This window comes from Pleurodeles waltl, chromosome 10, assembly GCF_031143425.1.
Source record: "Pleurodeles waltl isolate 20211129_DDA chromosome 10, aPleWal1.hap1.20221129, whole genome shotgun sequence".
In the NCBI taxonomy this organism is placed as follows: domain Eukaryota; kingdom Metazoa; phylum Chordata; class Amphibia; order Caudata; family Salamandridae; genus Pleurodeles; species Pleurodeles waltl.
Genome location: NC_090449.1, coordinates 860,419,886 through 860,438,572, shown reverse-complemented (window position 1 = coordinate 860,438,572; position 18,687 = coordinate 860,419,886).

Below are 18,687 nucleotides of genomic sequence, written 5' to 3'. Positions count from 1 at the left end.
CACCACTGCTATTACTAGGGGCACTAGGTGTAGCAGCAGGGGTTGTAGTGGTAGGAGGCTTGGTGCTTTTCTTTGGACAACTGGGATCTGTTGCCCAATGGCCTTTTATTTTACATAAATAGCACCATGGTTTCTTTCCTTTGTTTTGATTTGAAGAGGATTTGGGCCCACCACCCCCACCAGAGTGTTTTTGTGGGCCTGAGGAAGACTCACTTTTAGATTTGTCCCCACCCTTGTCAGAAGACTTACCATCCTTCTTCTTGCCATCTTTGTCACCCCCTGTATGAACTTTTCTGTTCACCCTTGTTCTGACCCATTTGTCTGCCTTCTTTCCCAATTCTTGGGGAGAGGTCATGTCAGAGTCTACCAGGTACTGGTGTAACAAATCAGACACACAATTATTAAGTATATGCTCTCTCAGGATTAAGTTATACAGGCTTTTATAGGCAGAAACCTTACTGCCATGTAACCACCCCTCCAAGGCCTTCATTGAATGGTCAACAAAGTCTACCCAGTCTTGTGAAGACTCCTTTTTGGTTTCTCTGAACTTCATCCTGTACTGTTCAGTGGTTAAGCCATAACCATCTAGGAGTGCATTCTTAAGAACTGCAAAATTATTGGCATCACTTTCCTTTACAGTAAGGAGCCTATCCCTACCCTTTCCACTGAAAGATAGCCATAGGATAGCAGCCCACTGCCTTTGAGGGACCTCCTGTACAATACAGGCCCTCTCAAGTGCAGCAAACCACTTGTTAATGTCATCCTCCTCCTTGTAAGGGGGAACTATCTTGTGCAGATTCCTAGAATCATGCTCTTTTGCAGGATGACTATTTGGAATACTGCTGCTGCCACCATGGGTTTCAAAACCCAATTTCTGTCTTTCTCTTTCTATCTCCAAGGACTGCCTATCTAAATCCAGCTGTTGCTTCTTGAGCTTCAGCCTGGATTGTTCCACTCTCAACCTATTGAGCTCCCTTTCTAACACTCTGTCATCAGGGTGGGTGGGTTGGGCATGTCTTGATACAGACGTATGGTGAGAATGAACAGAGGGAGACCTGACCCTAACAGATGGCACTCTAACAACCTGGCTAACAGAAGTAACACTCCTACTATGATGGGAAGGAACACTCTTACTGTGATGTGAGGTAACACTATTACTGTGGTGTGAATTCACATCAGTACCAGTTATGCTAGGTGGTCTGCTAATGGGCAGGTTTGGAAGGTTCCCTTCTAAATCCTTTGCTAGGGGTGCCCCAGGGTCAGATTGGGAACCATCAGCTAATTTCTCAACAGAAGTGCCACCTCTGGTCTTATCTTGTTCAATGAGCATATAAACCAACAGTTCTCTACAGGGATTCTTCCCTACCCCTAAACCTCTTTCAATGCAGAGACTCCTTGCTCCTTTCCAGCTAAGGTGATCATAAGCAAGTTTGGACAGATCAACAGTTTGGCCTGTGCCAGACATTTTAGAAAGTGTTTAAGGGATAGAAAAAGAAAGAAAAAGTTTTTAGAAATTTTTAAAGAACAGAGAAAAAAACTTTTTTAACTTTTAAAGAACTTTTTAGAAAGTTTAGAGGTACTTTTCAACACTTAGCAAAGAAGTGAGAGAAGAAAAGCAAAACTTTTTGGTTAGGTGTACATACACTGAACTTGTTTTGTATATTTTTCTCTTATGAAAAGTACAATGACAAAAGTGGTAAGTAGTTGCAAAGTACTTATCCCACCGCTGCACAACCAATTTAGGAGGCTGGACTGGCTTGTAGTGAGCACCAGGCCCAGGTATCCCTTATTAGTGTAGAGGGGTGTCTAGCAGCTTAGGCTGATAGAAAAGGTAGCTTAGCAGAGCAGCTTAGGCTGAACTAGGAGACAAGTGAAGCTCCTCCAGTACCACTAGTGTCATATGCACAATATCATAAGAAAACACAATACACAGATATACTAAAAATAAAGGTACTTTATTTGTATGACAATATGCCAAAGTATCTCAGTGAGTACCCTCAGTATGAGGATAGCAAATATACACAAGATATATGTACACAATACCAAAATATGCAGTAATAGCAATAGAAAACAGTGCAAACAATGTATAGTCACAATAGAATGCAATGGGGGTGCATAGGGATAGGGGCAACACAAACCATATACTCTAGAAGTGGAATGCGAACCACGAATGGACCCCAAACCTATGTGACCTCGTAGAGGGTCGCTGGGACTGTAAGAAAACAGTGAGGGTTAGAAAAATAGCCCAACCGAAGACCCTGAAAAGTGGGTGCAAAGTGCACCTAAGTTCCCCAAAGAGCACAGAAGTCGTGAAAGGGGAATTCTGCAGGAAAGACCAACACCAGCAATGCAACAACGATGGATTTCCAGACGAGAGTACCTGTGGAACAAGGGGACCAAGTCCAAAAGTCACGATCAAGTCGGGAGTGGGCAGATGCCCAGGAAATGCCAGCTGTGGGTGCAAAGAAGCTGCCACCGGATGGTAGAAGCTGAGGATTCTGCAAGAACGACAAGGGCTAGAAACTTCCCCTTTGGAGGATGGATGTCCCACGTTGTGAAGAGTCATGCAGAAGTGTTTTCCTGCAGAAAGACCACAAACAAGCCTTGCTAGCTGCAAGGGTCGCGGTTAGGGTTTTTGGATGCTGCTGTGGCCCAGGAGGGACCAGGATGTCACCAATTGCGTGAGGGAACAGAGGGGTCGTCTAGCAAGACAAAGAGCCCACTCAGAAGCAAGCAGCACCCACAGAAGTGCCGGAACAGGCACTACAAAGTGGAGTGAATCAGTGCTCACCCGAAGTTGCACAAGAGAGTCCCACGCCGCCGGAGGACAACTCAGGAGGTCGTGCAATGCAGGTTAGAGTGCCGGGGACCCAGGCTTGGCTGTGCACGAAGGAAATCCTCGGTGAGGGCACAGGAGCCGGAGTAGCTGCAAAACACGCGGTTCCCAGCAATGCAGTCTAGCGTGGGGAGGCAAGGACTTACCTCCACCAAACTTGGACTGAAGAGTCACTGGACTCTGCGAGTCACTTGGACAGAGTTGCTGAGTTCAAGGGACCTCGCTCATCGTGCTGAGAGGAGACCCAGAGGACCGGTGATGCAGTTCTTTGGTGCCTGCGGTTGCAGGGGGAAGATTCCGTCGACCCACGGGAGATTTCTTCGGAGCTTCTAGTGCAGAGAGGAGGCAGACTACCCCCACAGCATGCACCACCAGGAAAACAGTCGAGAAGGCGGCAGGATCAGCGTTACAATGTCGCAGTAGTCGTCTTTGCTACTTTGTTGCAGTTTTGCAGGCTTCCAGCGCGGTCAGCAGTCGATTCCTTGGCAGAAGGTGAAGAGAGAGATGCAGAGGAACTCTGATGAGCTCTTGCATTCGTTATCTAAAGAATTCCCCAAAGCAGAGACCCTAAATAGCCAGAAAAGGAGGTTTGGCTACTTAGGAGAGAGGATAGGCTAGCAACACCTGAAGGAGCATATCAGAAGGAGTCTCTGACGTCACCTGCTGGCCCTGGCCACTCAGAGCAGTCCAGTGTGCCAGCAGCACCTCTGTTTCCAAGATGGCAGAGGTCTGGAGCACACTGGAGGAGCTCTGGGCACCTCCCAGGGGAGGTGCTGGTCAGGGGAGTGATCACTCCCCTTTCCTTTGTAGAGTTTCGCGCCAGAGCAGGGCTGGGGGATCCCTGAACCAGTGTAGACTGGCTTATGCAGAGATGGGCACCATCTGTGCCCATCAAAGCATTTCCAGAGACTGGGGGAGGCTCCTCCTCCCCAGCCCTGACACCTTATTCCAAAGGGAGAGGGTGTAACACCCTCTCTCTGAGGAAGTCCTTTGTTTTGCCTTCCTGGCCCAAGCCTGCTGGACCCCAGGAGGGCAAAAACCTGTCTGAGGGGTTGGCAGCAGCAGCAGCTGCAGTGAAACCCCGGGAAAGGCAGTTTGGCAGTACCCAGGTCTGTGCTAGAGACCCGGGGAATCATGGGATTGTCTCCCCAATACCAGGATGGCATTGGTGGGGCAATTCCATGATCTTAGACATGTTACATGGCCATATTCGGAGTTACCATTGTGAAGTTACACATAGGTAGTGACCTATGTGTAGTACACGCGTGTAATGGTGTCCCCGCACTCACAAAGTCCGGGGAATTGGCCCTGAACAATGTGGGGGCACCTTGGCTAGTGCCAGGGTGCCCACACACTAAGTAACTTAGCACCCAACCTTTACCAGGTAAAGGTTAGACATATAGGTGACTTATAAGTTACTTAAGTACAGTGTAAAATGGCTGTGAAATAACGTGGACGTTATTTCACTCAGGCTGCAGTGGCAGGCCTGTGTAAGAATTGTCAGAGCTCCCTATGGGTGGCAAAAGAAATGCTGCAGCCCATAAGGATCTCCTGGAACCCCAATACCCTGGGTACCTCAGTACCATATACTAGGGAATTATAAGGGTGTTCCAGTATGCCAATGTAAATTGGTAAAATTGGTCACTAGCCTGTTAGTGACAATTTCGAAAGAAATGAGAGAGCATAACCACTGAGGTTCTGATTAGCAGAGCCTCAGTGAGACAGTTAGTCATAACACAGGTAACACATACAGGGCACACTTATGAGCACTGGGGCCCTGGCTGGCAGGGTCCCAGTGACACATACAACTAAAACAACATATATACAGTGAAATATGGGGGTAACATGCCAGGCAAGATGGTACTTTCCTACAAAGCCCAACTGTGCAGCTGGTGCAGTCCTCCAGAGTGCAGTGTCCAGTTGCAGGTAAGGGGTCCAGCAGGGCAGTCCTTCTTCTCTGTAGTTCTTCCTTGTTGGAATCTGATAGGGATCTGAGGTGTGGGTGCAGGTCTGCCAGTTTTATCCCTGCTCCTGGGTGAAAAACAGGGGGGTCCTGGTTCTCCAATCAGGTGCAAGGTCCTTCCCCCTGTGATGACCACTTCCTGGGAAGTGTGGCAAAAATCAATCCCAGGGAGCAACATTCCTCAAAAATCCATCATGGCTGAAAGTGATTTTTGGAGGCTACATTTGGCTGAGCCCACCCACTGGTGTGGCTAAAAATCTTAAACACACCCCTCTCATGCCCTCTCCTAATCTAATCAAGGGGGCACCTAATTGTCTGGGTTTGCAGGATGTGAGGGTGTTGCTGGGTTGCTCCAAATGTCCTTCTCTGCCTTTGAAGACCAGTTTGGCAGCCCTCCCCCTTCCTGCTTCACCATCTGCTGAGGGGAGATCTCCTCCCCCAGACACATCCCTTTGTGTGGAGCCAGGCCACTTCACACCTCATCAAGGCAGCCTGGCCAGGCTGCCAGAAGCTGGCCAATCAGAGCACAGCAGCAAAAACACTGCAGGGCTGAAGTTGGCAACTTTTCAGGTAACGTTTAAAACTCTTTACCTGAACAAGTTATAGTAAATCCAACAACTGGAAGTTGTGGGATTTATTATAACAATTAATTTGATACCAAACTTCTGGTATCTGTTACTTAAGGGGACTTTTAAAATTAAAATAAAGTTTCCCCATTCTAGCCTATAGAGGTCATTCACTACAATGAGGGAAAACAAATTTTGCTGTTTTACCTCCTCACCAGGGCGTATAAAACTATTTTTATAAGGTCCCTGCTTATAGTTACATGGCACCCAGCCCTAGGGGCACATAGGGCACACTTCAGGGGTGACTTATATTTAAAAATAAGGTAGTTTAAGACTTTGGAACTACTTTTAATTCCAAAGTCGAATTTGCATGTAACCTTACTTTAAAAGCTGCCAGCAAGGCAGGCCTGCCTTCAAAATGACACTGGGCACCTCAGCAGTGCACCCATTGCACATATGGGTGCACTACCTATGCTGGGGTCCCTAAACCTACATGCCCTACCATATACTCGGGACTTATAGGTAGGTTGACTTAGCCAATTATAATTAGCCTAATTTGCATACTGAGTTTACACAGAGCACAGGCCCTGGGACTGGTTAGCAGTACCCAGGGCACCATCAGAGTCAGGAAAATGCCAGCAAAAAGTGGAAAATGGGGGCAAAAAGTTAGGGGCCCTCTGCAATCAGCCCTGTTCTCTCACACAACCCAATTGAGAGAGGCCCAACCCTGACTGTCTTAGCCTATCCTGTCCTTGTAATAGGTTTTCCTTGCTTGTGCATTCATATATCCTTGTTCTCGTAATGTATGTGTTTTTAGAATAGTTGTGTATATCTGTCTTCATTGTCATGGGCTCCATGTCGCTGCGACTGTTCTTTGGAGGTCATGGATTACCTCTTTGTATGCATCCATTAATGGGATGGTTCATAAGTCCTTTCAGCGGCCTTTGTGAGTGGGATCAATTGCTTTTTGTATACTGTGGTTTACCCTCTCTTTCAGTGTTGCCTAGTCCCATATGTAGGCTATTGTCAGACCCAGCCTTTTTCTGGGAGCAAAGAAGCCTGGGTTGAGTAACATCCAATATCCTATAGGGTTATTGGTGCCTCGCACAGGCCAGCACTACTGTCCAACTAAAATTGTGAGACTGGTGGCAATGGAAGCCTGGAGAAGCATGGAGTCTAGGTATGAGATATGCCCGCTGCCACTCCTATGTAAGAAGAAGGGTGGCTATGCATTTTCTGAACAGAAGTCATCTCTATCCAAAATGTTATAGGGTCACAGCACACAAAGCGTCTGGGTCATATAGGGCAGTAATAGAGTTCAAGGAGCCTGCACATAACAGTGCTTCATCAGGCACATTGTCTCATTGATGGGTTATTTTCTGGTCACCTCTTTTCTGCATCTGACATGCAGGCCCCACTTTCTGAGAAAAGACCTGGGTTGCAGAGGATAACCCCTGGTTAGTAGTGCCAAAGTACTCAGAAAGCTAAAGAAACAAAGGCTCGTAAAACATCTTCTACATGCAAATAGATATTACAAGGTCACTCTTTAGTACCATCTTTCCTGTTATCTTCCTTGGACCGGATTAACAAAGGTGAACCAAGACCATAAGAGTTAGGATTAGTAGACTAGGAAATAAACAAAGCCTTTTGGCCTGTTGGTATACAACATTGAAATTGCAAGCAAGGACTAACTCAGAGAGGAGATATGTATATAACATAGAACAAGGATACACTGGAAAACAAAGATCTGAGACAAGCGCAGATAACCCATCTGCTCAGAGAACAAACCAGAGGAGGTGTGACAAATGAGACCATCCTTACTCATATATCGTCCTGAAATATTCCCAGACAGGAAAATCCTGGTCAGAAAAGATGCATTATAGATTGGGATTACTTAGCGTATGGCCAGTAGCCATGTTGGTATGATAAACCTACACCAGTTTATGAAAGAAATAATAGAAGCATGTCCGTAATTGCGGTTTTTCAAATACCTTTGACACACCTGTGATGTCGTCGGGGTTCAGGACGCGCCGGCTCCATTAACATAGCGCTTGGTACAATTAATGACACACACACCTTGTACTGATCATTGGCTTCTGGCTACACAGGCGTGCTCCGGTGCTGCAGTTAGTCAGCATGCACTGAGACCACACCCAAGGGGCCGCATCACCATTTATTCGTTTTACCCACATGACTCTTAGGCTTCGTCCAAACAGTCATAAACTAGTCTGGTTGGGGGCAGACAGAATCCACATGAAGGTTCAGTTCATTTTGGGCATAAGGCTCAAAGAGAATCTTAAGCTGAACCAGAGCCAGGCATACGGCTGAGACTGGCTTGAGCCTTCAGTGGCTTCATCACATAATGACGGCTAAGGGAACCAAGGCATAGGTAGCATACAATTTGACTATCATAAAAAAAATTGGTGAAGTGGGAGTTCCAACGCTACAGTGTAGGAGTCCTTGTTTCAAGATTCACAACTGTTTCACTTCACCATATTTTAGTGAGTAGACAGTGAGACTAGATGTTCTCTCTCACATGGGTTAAAGCAAAGTATTGTTAGGTTACCATCCTGTTTTCATATCACATATTTACTACCAGCATTTAGTTTGATTTATGTTTTTCCTAACACTGTTAACAAAGCAGCAAGGGAATATGTTTGGAAAGGTATTATCTCTCAGTTTACAATGTTTTCACAATAAGAGGTAGCGATTATTTTAAAAAATCCGTTCTGGTTCCATGGTTTCCAACTTGCTCATTACACAAAAGCTGAGGTGAGAGGGGTTTGGAGGGTTACACTCAGAGACTACTCCCACCAAACAAATGCCACTGTGCTGTGAAACCTGTTCAGATTTTACATAACTGAGTTTACAACCAGCACATTTTAGTAAAGTAGTAAAGCTAGTATTAAATGTCAAATCTCCTAGTGTCTCCTAGTGCCATGGCTAAAACCTTCCTAATGCTCCATGTCTAGCGGTGAAGGCTGGGCGTTTGTGTCTGCACACCTCAGTGAAGTGTGCACCTTGTTGTGGGTTCTTTGTCAAATATATTTTATGAACGTAATATCCTAATTGAGACTGTTTATAAGCACTCCTAATTTTACAGAGAAGAGAGTAAAGGCACAAGAGGATTTCGAGTCCTAAGATACTATTTCAGTCCAAATCAATTATAAAGTCACTTCTTTTCTACACTTGACTTACCAAAGGTAACAATAGCAGAGAAGGTTTACCCCAGGGAGTGGTTGAGGGATGGTGACTCAAATACAGCATAACACAGTATTGTCAAATATATGACTTTTCTGAACACTAGAGGCTTAATTCAGCAGGCAATATTGAATGAAACCTTCAAATGAACGTCCAGCTTACACCCTCCTCCCATTCCCATCCTGCTGACATCAGTGGGGCCCTTGGTCATTTCACAGCCCATACTTTGTGGCTCCTTGGAAAATGTTTGTAATTACCCATGCATTTATGTTAATGTCAGGGTCACTTTAGGTTCAGGTTAAGGGCTATTTTTGGCCTTGTCTGAAGGTCAGAGTTAGAGTTAGGGTAAGGTAGGCCACAGGATATATCTAAGTTTGAATTCATTTGTTTTTTTGAAATTATAGTTTTAAACTTTTCATTATAGTAAGAATGATTCTGTGTTTTACTTGAAAGATGACCTGCCCAGTGCTTAATTTCTAAATAAAGAGGTGCCGGTGCCCAAAGCCCTCCTTTTAAACATGCGGCTGCTGCAATTAAATGTGTGACACAGATTACTGAGGCGCCGTAATCCTGAAGCCATCTCGGGCCTCTTCAATCCATATAAAGCTACTCCCTGCCCATTCAGCTCACTCTTGCAGCTTTCTACGTTCTTCCTTTGTGGCGCTTTTTCATTTTTCTTGTCCTTCGTCTTCCCCATATGTGTCTTTTGCTCGCAGCAAATGCGTGAGGCAGAGGACTAAGCCCCAGCCCTCAAAAATAAGTGCCAGTACTCAGCACCGGAAACAACAAGCACAAATTAAGCACTGGACCTGCCTGATTGAGAGTTTGGTGAACAGAGTAATGTATCGCTAGTGTGACAGGGTACCCTGTCTGCAAAACTAATATATAATTCTATTCAGAGTAGGGCAGTTCATGATCTTTCTGATGGCGGCATCCCCCACTGGCTCTGCATTGGAAATCTTTCTCCAATGGGTAGAGCCCGTCGAAGTAGGGACATCAGACCACATGCCCTATTTACAGCACACTTTCTGATCTTTTGTTTTCTATCCATCACTGGCAGGGAAAATCTGGCGGAACTGGCTAGGAAAAAAATTATTCACACTGCCTAGGAGAACATTTCTAAGGTGTGGGGGGTCATTAGTTTGCTGTTTCTTAAAAACAAACTCCCGCAATGAGAGTTTGTTTTTGAAAAATAAAAAAGTTTGTTGAGCAGCCACCTGAAAGAGAGCAACCACACACCAAAATTATAGAGCCTTTAGAGGAACCACTGTATAGTGGGTGGTAGTCATTCAGAGCGAAGGACATAAAAAATTGTCTCCAAACACCCTAATGCAGTGGTTCCCAAACTTTTTTAGACCCACGGCTCCCTTCACCTATATTGGCCATTGCCCGTGGCTCCCCATTATGTCACTTTTTTTTCGGGTAGGCGATGTAAGCCCAGCCTCGGAGTACTTAAATTCTTCTCCCAACAAATAATTAGGATGAAGGCGATGAAGGTATTATCATATTGGTAACAAAATAAAAATATAAGTTGTTTACTTTAAGAATGTTTTTTAATTCAGTAAAGTCAGAAACAATACAATACTAAGGGCCAAAAATGTTTCCATGAATCAGCAACCTTTTTTGAACGTCCAAAAAATTTAGCCACATCTCCCTTCTGTGTCACACTTGCTGTCTTCCATGCACATATTTTCTTCTCTGCTTACAACGTCATTACTTTGCCTTGACCACACACACTTCACACCTCACCTTTGGAGCACACATTCTGCCTTCAATCTGGACACTTTCTCCTCTAACACTACTTAACAGTACTTGTTCATTCATCAGTGCTTAATTGGGCTTGTTTCCGGTGCACAGCACCAGCACTTATTTTTGAGAACCGGCACTTATTTTTCTGCCTCAAGCAGTTACTGCGAGCAAAAGACACGTATGGGAAAGACTGAGGAAGAGAAAAAACTAAATAGTGTCACAATGGGAGAAAACAGAAAGCTGCAAGAGTGAGCTGAAGGGGCAGGGAGTGGCTTTAAAATCATTGAAGAGGCTTGAGATGGCTTCAGGATTACACTGCCTCAGTATTCAGTTTTCCCAGATTTAATTCCTGCAGCCACATGTTTAAGAGGAGGGCTTTGGGCACCAGGACATTTTTATTTACAAATTAAGCACTGTCGTTCACACTCCCACTCTGCAGTTTCTAAATTATTTCAAAGGCTTCAGCTTTTGATAACTGTGCTTTGCAAGTTCCACTCAGTCTGTACCTCCCGTAGCCGTTTTTCCGGCTTCCCAACGAAAATTGCCTTTCCTTGGCAGTAAGACTCAGTAAGTAATCTGATTTGGGCATACAAGTGAGGGAGGACTGTGGGCCTATAATTTATTTTGGACAATTTAAATAGCATGTTTTAAAAACAAATGGGGAAAAAAGGAAAGGTGTGCTTAATAATGAGAAAAGGGCGTCATGACAAACCAAATTGTCCGACACTGAAATAACTCATTTCTGTTTTTTGTAGTTCAACAAAATAAATACAGAGGCATGGAAACAGATCATGTGCTCCAGTAGTTATACTTAAAATCTGTAAAAATAGCCCCATTACATACAATTTCATACTACTGTCTCTTTTTTAGGCTCAAACCATTCAGTAATAAAAATGTAAATATGTAAATGTGATTGTATTTAGCGGTATGCTACACAAATTAAGAATTTTCTTTAACATCAATGGTGCTTCATAAATCTCGCCTGCAAGGCCGTGGAGTGCACGCAACTTGACCCTGACTTCTAGCAAATTAACTCGGTTCTTTTCAAATACAAATTAACTTGTTTCTTTCCAAATATTTTCCTGGGGTCTCCCAGGGGAATGGTTTTGTGAAACAGCAAAGGCAAAGGGAGCAGATAGAAACGAGATTATTGTGAATAATGCTTTCGTTTATAAGACTCTGTAAACACTGTTAACAAAGCTACCTAGATGCAGCATGTTTTCAAAATGCACGCGCCGCCCCTGGCAACTTCTAACGGCGCTCCAGGGTGCCGCGGCGCACAGTTTGGGAACCACTGCCCTAATGGATGGCAGTCCTTCAGCAAACTTTAAATCAGGCCCTCTATTTTTAAACAAATGAGCTTTTAAAACTGAAGATTTACAAGATTGCGTTTGAACGCTAAATGTCCCTTTTATAGTAATTTCTGGTTCAGGGACTTCTTTGAAATGAAGCTGCCAAAAAAAAAGAATCATCCATAAGCACTAGAAGGCTTATAGCAACTTCCTAAGAAGATACATATGTTTTCTGTCTTTTGGACTTTGTCCATGATTTTGTACAGCTTTTGTGTTGCTCATGACTACAAATACTAAAGGCTATTGGGGATGGTGTCCTGGTAGTGCTGTAGGGAACCTTCAGCACATTGTTGGTAGACATACTTTTGGCAGTACTGAAGGAGGCTTTTTAAACCTGACTCTAATCAGATTCCATGCAGGAAGCAAGTACTGATCTGATCCCCAAACCCAATAAACCTGAATTGCACGTACAAATCATATCACTCGCTATCCATGTTAAATGTGAATAACAAACTGCTGAGTAAATTACTTGCCATTAGAGTAACAGGGGTAGTAACCTCCTTGCTCCATGAGGACTAGAATTATTTTAAACGAAACAGGAATATTGCTATAAACCTTAATTGCCTGTCCTCTACAATAGAAATGTTTCAGACACCGATTTATAGGCCTTGGCATCATCAAATGCAGAAAAGGATACAATTGAATGGGAATACTTATTCAGGCGGTTGGGGGTGCTAACGTTGCACCCAATTTTACTCAACTGGTCAGGTTATTGTCCAGTAAACTGTTAGCAATTGTCAGACAGGTAGGAATTGGAAGACAGGATTTGAAAGTGATGCCTACTATCACAGATTCTCTTTGCACTTAGAGACTCTTCTCAGTAAACTGAGGCAGTTTCTTGAGGGAGTGGGCATCATGCTGGATAGAATAAAACGTGTTGTGGTATATTGCACAAATGATTTGCTGATGTTTCAAGCTGATCCTGCTACATCAACAACAAATGAACAGTTTAGCCACTTGTCAGGCCTCAAAATTAACTGGTGAAATTCAAAGTTATTTTTGTTGTGTTACTTGTCATTTAAGCTGTGTGAGCTGCTCCTGTTGCTCATGTTTAGGTGAAAAACAGAAGCATTTAGGTACTTGGGTATCAAGATAATAAACTCTTGTGAAAGTGAAGAGAGACTGAGTCTGCAAGAAGGACAGACAAGACTTTGGAACCATCCTAACGCGCCTTCTGTGGTGCAAAAGAAGAAGCAAAGTTTAGCTGGCCACATTACAGCTTGCCCTACTGGAGAGGTGATTTGAAGTTCCAGTCATGGATGACTTTAGCAATCCAACTCCAGTTTGTCACTGGTACGTACTCAGGAGTGTACGATGGAACAACGCATGCTGGAACCATTTATGCCTGAACAACGCAGTCGGAACAACGACCAGGTTGTTACCCCTAATGCCCTTACCACGAATGCCTTAACAACGATTTTTCGTTGTAAAGGCATGTCTGGTAAAGGCATGTGTGGAATGGCATGCATGGTCCCAGCATGCAATCCCCTTGATCCCCCACCCTGCCCCTAAACCAATCCTACCCCTGCCCCCACTCCTGCCATAAAAACAATCCTACCCTCATCCCCCCACCCCTGACCCTAAAAACGAAAACTACCCTGATCCCCACCCCTAAAATGTAAAATTACGCTGATGTTCCACCCCGCCCCTAAAACTACCTCAACCCCACCGCCCCTGCCCCTAAAAACTAAAACTACCCCAATCCCCCACCCGCTCCTAAAACTTAAACTATTTCGACCCCCCACCCTGACCCTAAAACTTAAACTCTCCGCCCCTAAGAACTAAAAGTACCCCAAACCCCCACCCCTAAAACCTAAAACTACACTGACCCCACACCTAAAACTACCCCAACCCCCACCCCGCCCTTAAAAACGAAAACTACCCCCACCCCCCTTAAAACTACCCCAGCCACACTTACCTGACCGCGTCCTCTCCCGATCCCGAGTCTGTTTTCCTCTGCCTTAACCATGCATGTTCGTTGTCCAGGACATGCGTGGTTAAAGCAGAGAAAAACAGAGTTGTTGTTCTCGAAAGTGCTGTTCTGCTTTTGTGGACAACGCACCTTGTGGTTTAGGCTGTTTTCCGGTACTCAGACATGAGTATAGATCGGCACTGGCTAGAGAAGAAAATATGAGAAAATACACTCTATAATTTCTCACATACAAACGGGCATGTCTGTGCTTACATATACCCACCTATATAAACAAGCAGGACCAATTGGCATTGCCAATACTTGTAATAAATTGTCATAGCTTGAATTGGCATTGAGTCAACTTGGTACATCAGTATGATTCTTGAAAGTCGAGTATCACAAATTTAACCGACATACAAGATGTATAATGTAACAACTAGGATTTAAACTAGTTATACAACTCTGGTGAAAGATTTGTGTACATTTTTTGTTTTGTTTCATTGTTGGAGGTTGCTGTCTTTTTGTGCTTCGAAACTGGTAAGCACAAGATACCACGTGTGCTGTCAGCTGAGGAAGATTTTCTTCAAATACATGTTTATGTTTATTTTTATGGTATTTGCTATAAAGTGACCCCTTTTTGAGAGGTCACCCCCTCGTTTCATTTTTTGAGTACTAATCTGCTGGTGATCTTGAACTTTACACTGGGACATTGATGTCCAGTGCCCAGTGTATGTGCACTGACCTCTAAAACATGTTGGAATTGCCTAAAAACGTGATTGGAACATTTAGCTTTCCTATAAGGCCATAGTGTATGGTGCAGCAATACACCCATGGCATAGAAAGTTAAATGCCACTTACGGACTGCAGAATCTTTTGTGCCATTCACTACAGTGGCACAGAAGACATGGCTTCATGCCTACCTTGTGTAGCTTTACTGTTGCAGTGCGATACCTACTGTGCCATCTGTCGAAATAACCCTTTTGACAGGTAAATACCTCCCTTTTAAATATTAGTAAAAAATCCCATGTAGGCTTTGTAGCCCAGAGTGCATTGTAAAAAGTGTGATATGTAAAAAATTAAAGTTACAGAGTCCCTACAGTGGCAAGGCCTCAAATGTGTTTTTCACTGTAGCAAGCCCAGGTGCCCTATGTCGAGAATCAGAATACAGATTAAAATAGTAATGGAGGAATCTCTGGAATGAGGCCAGCTAGAAAAATAATCGAATCACTATTTATAATGGGTACTAAAAATCCAATTCATTTGTGAAGTCAGATTTGTAACAAATATCAAAAAAGTTACTTTTAGGAAGCTACCCTTTCCCTGCCTGGGCCTTCACAAGACTCATTGGTATTAGCCTTGGACAGCGGGTCCGCCTGTACTTGGCCTAAATGAGGTGTGAAATTCCTCTCGGGGGCTACACAGTGGGTCAGCTTGATTGTCAGGATGACCTCAATGAGCAGGGATGTCTCCTCTGAGATCAACAGAAGATTCATGGTAGGGGCTATGGTCATCATGTTGGCATGACAGTGTCAAATCCTGTATGACAAGTCTGTCTGTGGCACAAGAAAAACCTTTGTATTCTTGAAATGCATCAGAGAGGACCTGATACCAATTATTGTGTATCCCTGTCTAGTCATTGAGGGACCCTGTTTTGTTTGACTAGACTTCTGTCTCCTGTTTTGGTGTGGATCCAGAACCTACTTCAAACTTGATTTTAATGATAGAAGACTCTGGTGATTTCCCTATGAAACTTATACACAGTCCCAGCCCCCAGAGCCCAAACTTGGATTTGCCCTGGCACAAGGCATTTTGGGCCTGTTTGCAGTAAGGCAAACAGGAACTACTTAAAAGGTAGGTAGGATTGCCACTTTTACCCCATTGGTTAGGGAGTGCCAGGAGTCAACCCCACCCACCAGATAGTGCTAACTAACCATTGATACGGCATCCCAAGTTACTATCTGTAAAACACTCTGGACTTGGAGAAGATCAGTAGTGGATTTGACCTGCTGTCTGTGACGTGAGAGGAGCCATGGCAAATTAATCTGCTCCTTCTTGTACTCAGAAAAACAAAGTGGTCCCAGGGACAGTTAACTGACCTCTTGTGTGGCTACAGAAACACAACTAGCTGCAAGAGGCCTTGTCCTAGAGATGCCTGGCTGACCGGTAGCAACCGGACTAAAAAATACTTTGCTGCTGAACTTCAGCTGACATTATGAGAGTTTCTAAAAGTCTTTCCCTGAGGTCTAAGGAACCTCAGAAGTGTACTCCTGTGGCTGTTTGGGCACAAGAATAAGGTTTGGAAACGTTTGATAATGTTTCTTACAGAGCTGCAGAGCCTCAGTGAGACCTGCTAGAAAAACTATCTGATAGGCAGTTCAACAGTGTTGGATTGAATTTCAAATATATGCTGCTCAAAACTCTAAACACCTTCAAAAAACAAACATAAGTCGCTGATTTAGAATTTGCCGGACAGGCTACTGTTACAAAGTCACTGATATCCCATCCAGTATATTAGAAGTGCCATTGAATATAAGGCACTTTTAATATGGTGGCGGGCATATCCGCCACATTAGTGATGGAGTAACTGGTTCACCAAACTCTAAATCAGGCCATAACCCACATTCTGAATTGGTACTTCACAAATTTTCAGTAAGAAACTTCGTAAACTCCTGAGCTCCAGCAGGACCGATCTGCTTCAGTTATCTGTCCTTCAGTTCCCCAGGAGCATCTACAATTTAGCGGTGGTTCAAGTGGGGAGGATTTGTCTTCTTTAAAAGTGATAACTTCCTTTTCTGCATTGGGATATAGAAATGTAGAAGAAATTTCAGTTCGCTTTTTTAAAAAAAATGACAACGTTGCTTTCTGAATTAGGACTTTAAAACTATTTTGAACTTTTACACTTCCAGACTTTCACCGGGACCAATCAACTTTATGTGTCTGACCAGGGCTCCATTGTGGGACAGCCGCAAATTGCGCCAAAGTCCAGATCTACAGTGACTATTGACGTTCCTTGTTGCTTTGAGCTTCGTGTGCAATTTTCTCTTTAAATCAAAAAAAAAATCCTATATATGGTTCCCCATATTAGACTTGTGTTGTTTTGGTCTTCTTTTACTCATAAAATGTCTCTCTTTATATTAAAATTGGCTTTGGAGTTATATTGTGTTTTCGTGACTCTAGTGAGTATGCACTGCTTAAATACTTTACAAATTGCTTCAAATTTAAACCTGATTGCTTTTGTGCCACGTTAGCAGGGTTTGGGCACAGGTTTATTATACTTAATTTGTGTGACATCCAGCAAGGGGTGGCCTTATCCTTTAAGGTGGACCCTTGTCCACTTTAAATAATAATCCACTTTCCTACAGTGTTTATAGTACATAAACTGTGACCCCAATTGGTACTATCTGGTGCTGAATAAAAAAAAACAGTACCTGAACTCAAAGAGATAATATAAAAGCACTCTTCAAAACCTCATTAAAACCTCTGAGAGAATTGCCAGGTGTTCAGGGATTTTCTAAACCAGAGAAGATATTTCTCCTTCCCCAGACACACTCCTAACTTCTTCCATTTATGTGCAGCAGCGAGAGAAAAAGCTTGTCTCCCAAGCGTGGAATAGTGTGGCTGGGGGATCACTGGCAAACATTGTCTGCTAAATCTCACAGACCCGGAAGGGTGATATCATATCACTGAAATGGATCTCAAAGAACAGAGCATCGAGTTGAGTAAACATATGCAAAAAGTAAATTGATTTGGGAACAAAACGCTTTTTGATAATTAATCAGTGGAATCATGTGAAATATGTTCCCTGGCTCTCAGGCCCAATGACAACCTATCAGCATAATTTTGGACTAATTGAAGTCTGGGAATCAAGTAGTAAGGCAACTCAAGATAAACAGCATAACAGTACTCTAGCTGATCTGTATGAATGCATTTAAAATAAGAACCTGGTGCAAAAGAGAAAACAGCCATACAATGGTAACAAGGTTAGAAGCTAAACAAAGCAAGATTTAACTACAAGTTTCACCTACTTATGTAGTGTTAAAGTCGGGTTCTATTTGACTCCAAAATTTTCACGCAAAACACGAGTGGTGGCTTTAAACTCAAAGACTCATGCCAAAACGACGGACTCAAGAAATAAGTAGGCCTCAAAGGACATCGAATCTCCACCTTCCTCTCATTCTGATTTAAGTGTTGATTGAACATCCGATGTTCGGCCCGTGATGACACAGAAAAAAATGTAGTTGAGGTTTCACTTAAATCATTTAAGATTTTAATACGACCTGAGGGTCATTGCCAGACATGAAAAAAATCAAAACATTTTGATGAGATCCGCTCGGTCGGTATCACACATGAAGGTTGAATAATAATAGGGAACCTCACAATGTATTGCAGGAAGGAAGAATATGTGCTCATTGTTACTTGAAAAGACCTGTTTGATAGAAAATGCAGAATCCATTGGCAAGCATGACCTTTGATACCAAGATCCTTCAGTGGTCTAAGAAACCAAATAATTCACAGCATCGAAGTACCTATGTGCAAGCTGATAGTGTCAATAGGGTGTGGTTCCTGCTGACCTTATTTGTTGTTGTTGTAATGTCGCTGAAATAAATGCACAGAGACACGGTAAGTGTTGCTGACTTGCGCGTGTACAAGTGCGTATCCCGTGGGATTGAACGCGGTGCACCTTTCCATCTCCGTGCCGCCGTTCGCGCCCTCTGGCCGCGCCTCCTTTATTTATACATCCAGCCCCATAAACGTGGGGCGTACTATGATGACAGATAACACGGGTGAGTCAATTAAGAAATGATTCAAGACACGCGGACAGGAACCACCCTGCGCCGCGCCCCTCATCACTTGGAGGTGTCCAATGGTCATTTATGTCACTGACCTACGACACTACAGTTGTGACAAGATCTGAAGTATGTGTGAGGGGTGCTACTGTGTGTGTGTGTTCTTTGTTTTCATGTATTGCTTTGTATCACAATTGCATACATATGGCGTTTTATACCTCTCATGCGGTGCAAAAGACCTTTGGTTGGATGAGTAGCATGCTGTGTAAGTTGTAGTCTATGAGTGAGAGCTCACTTGCATAAATATGGATATTCATTCTC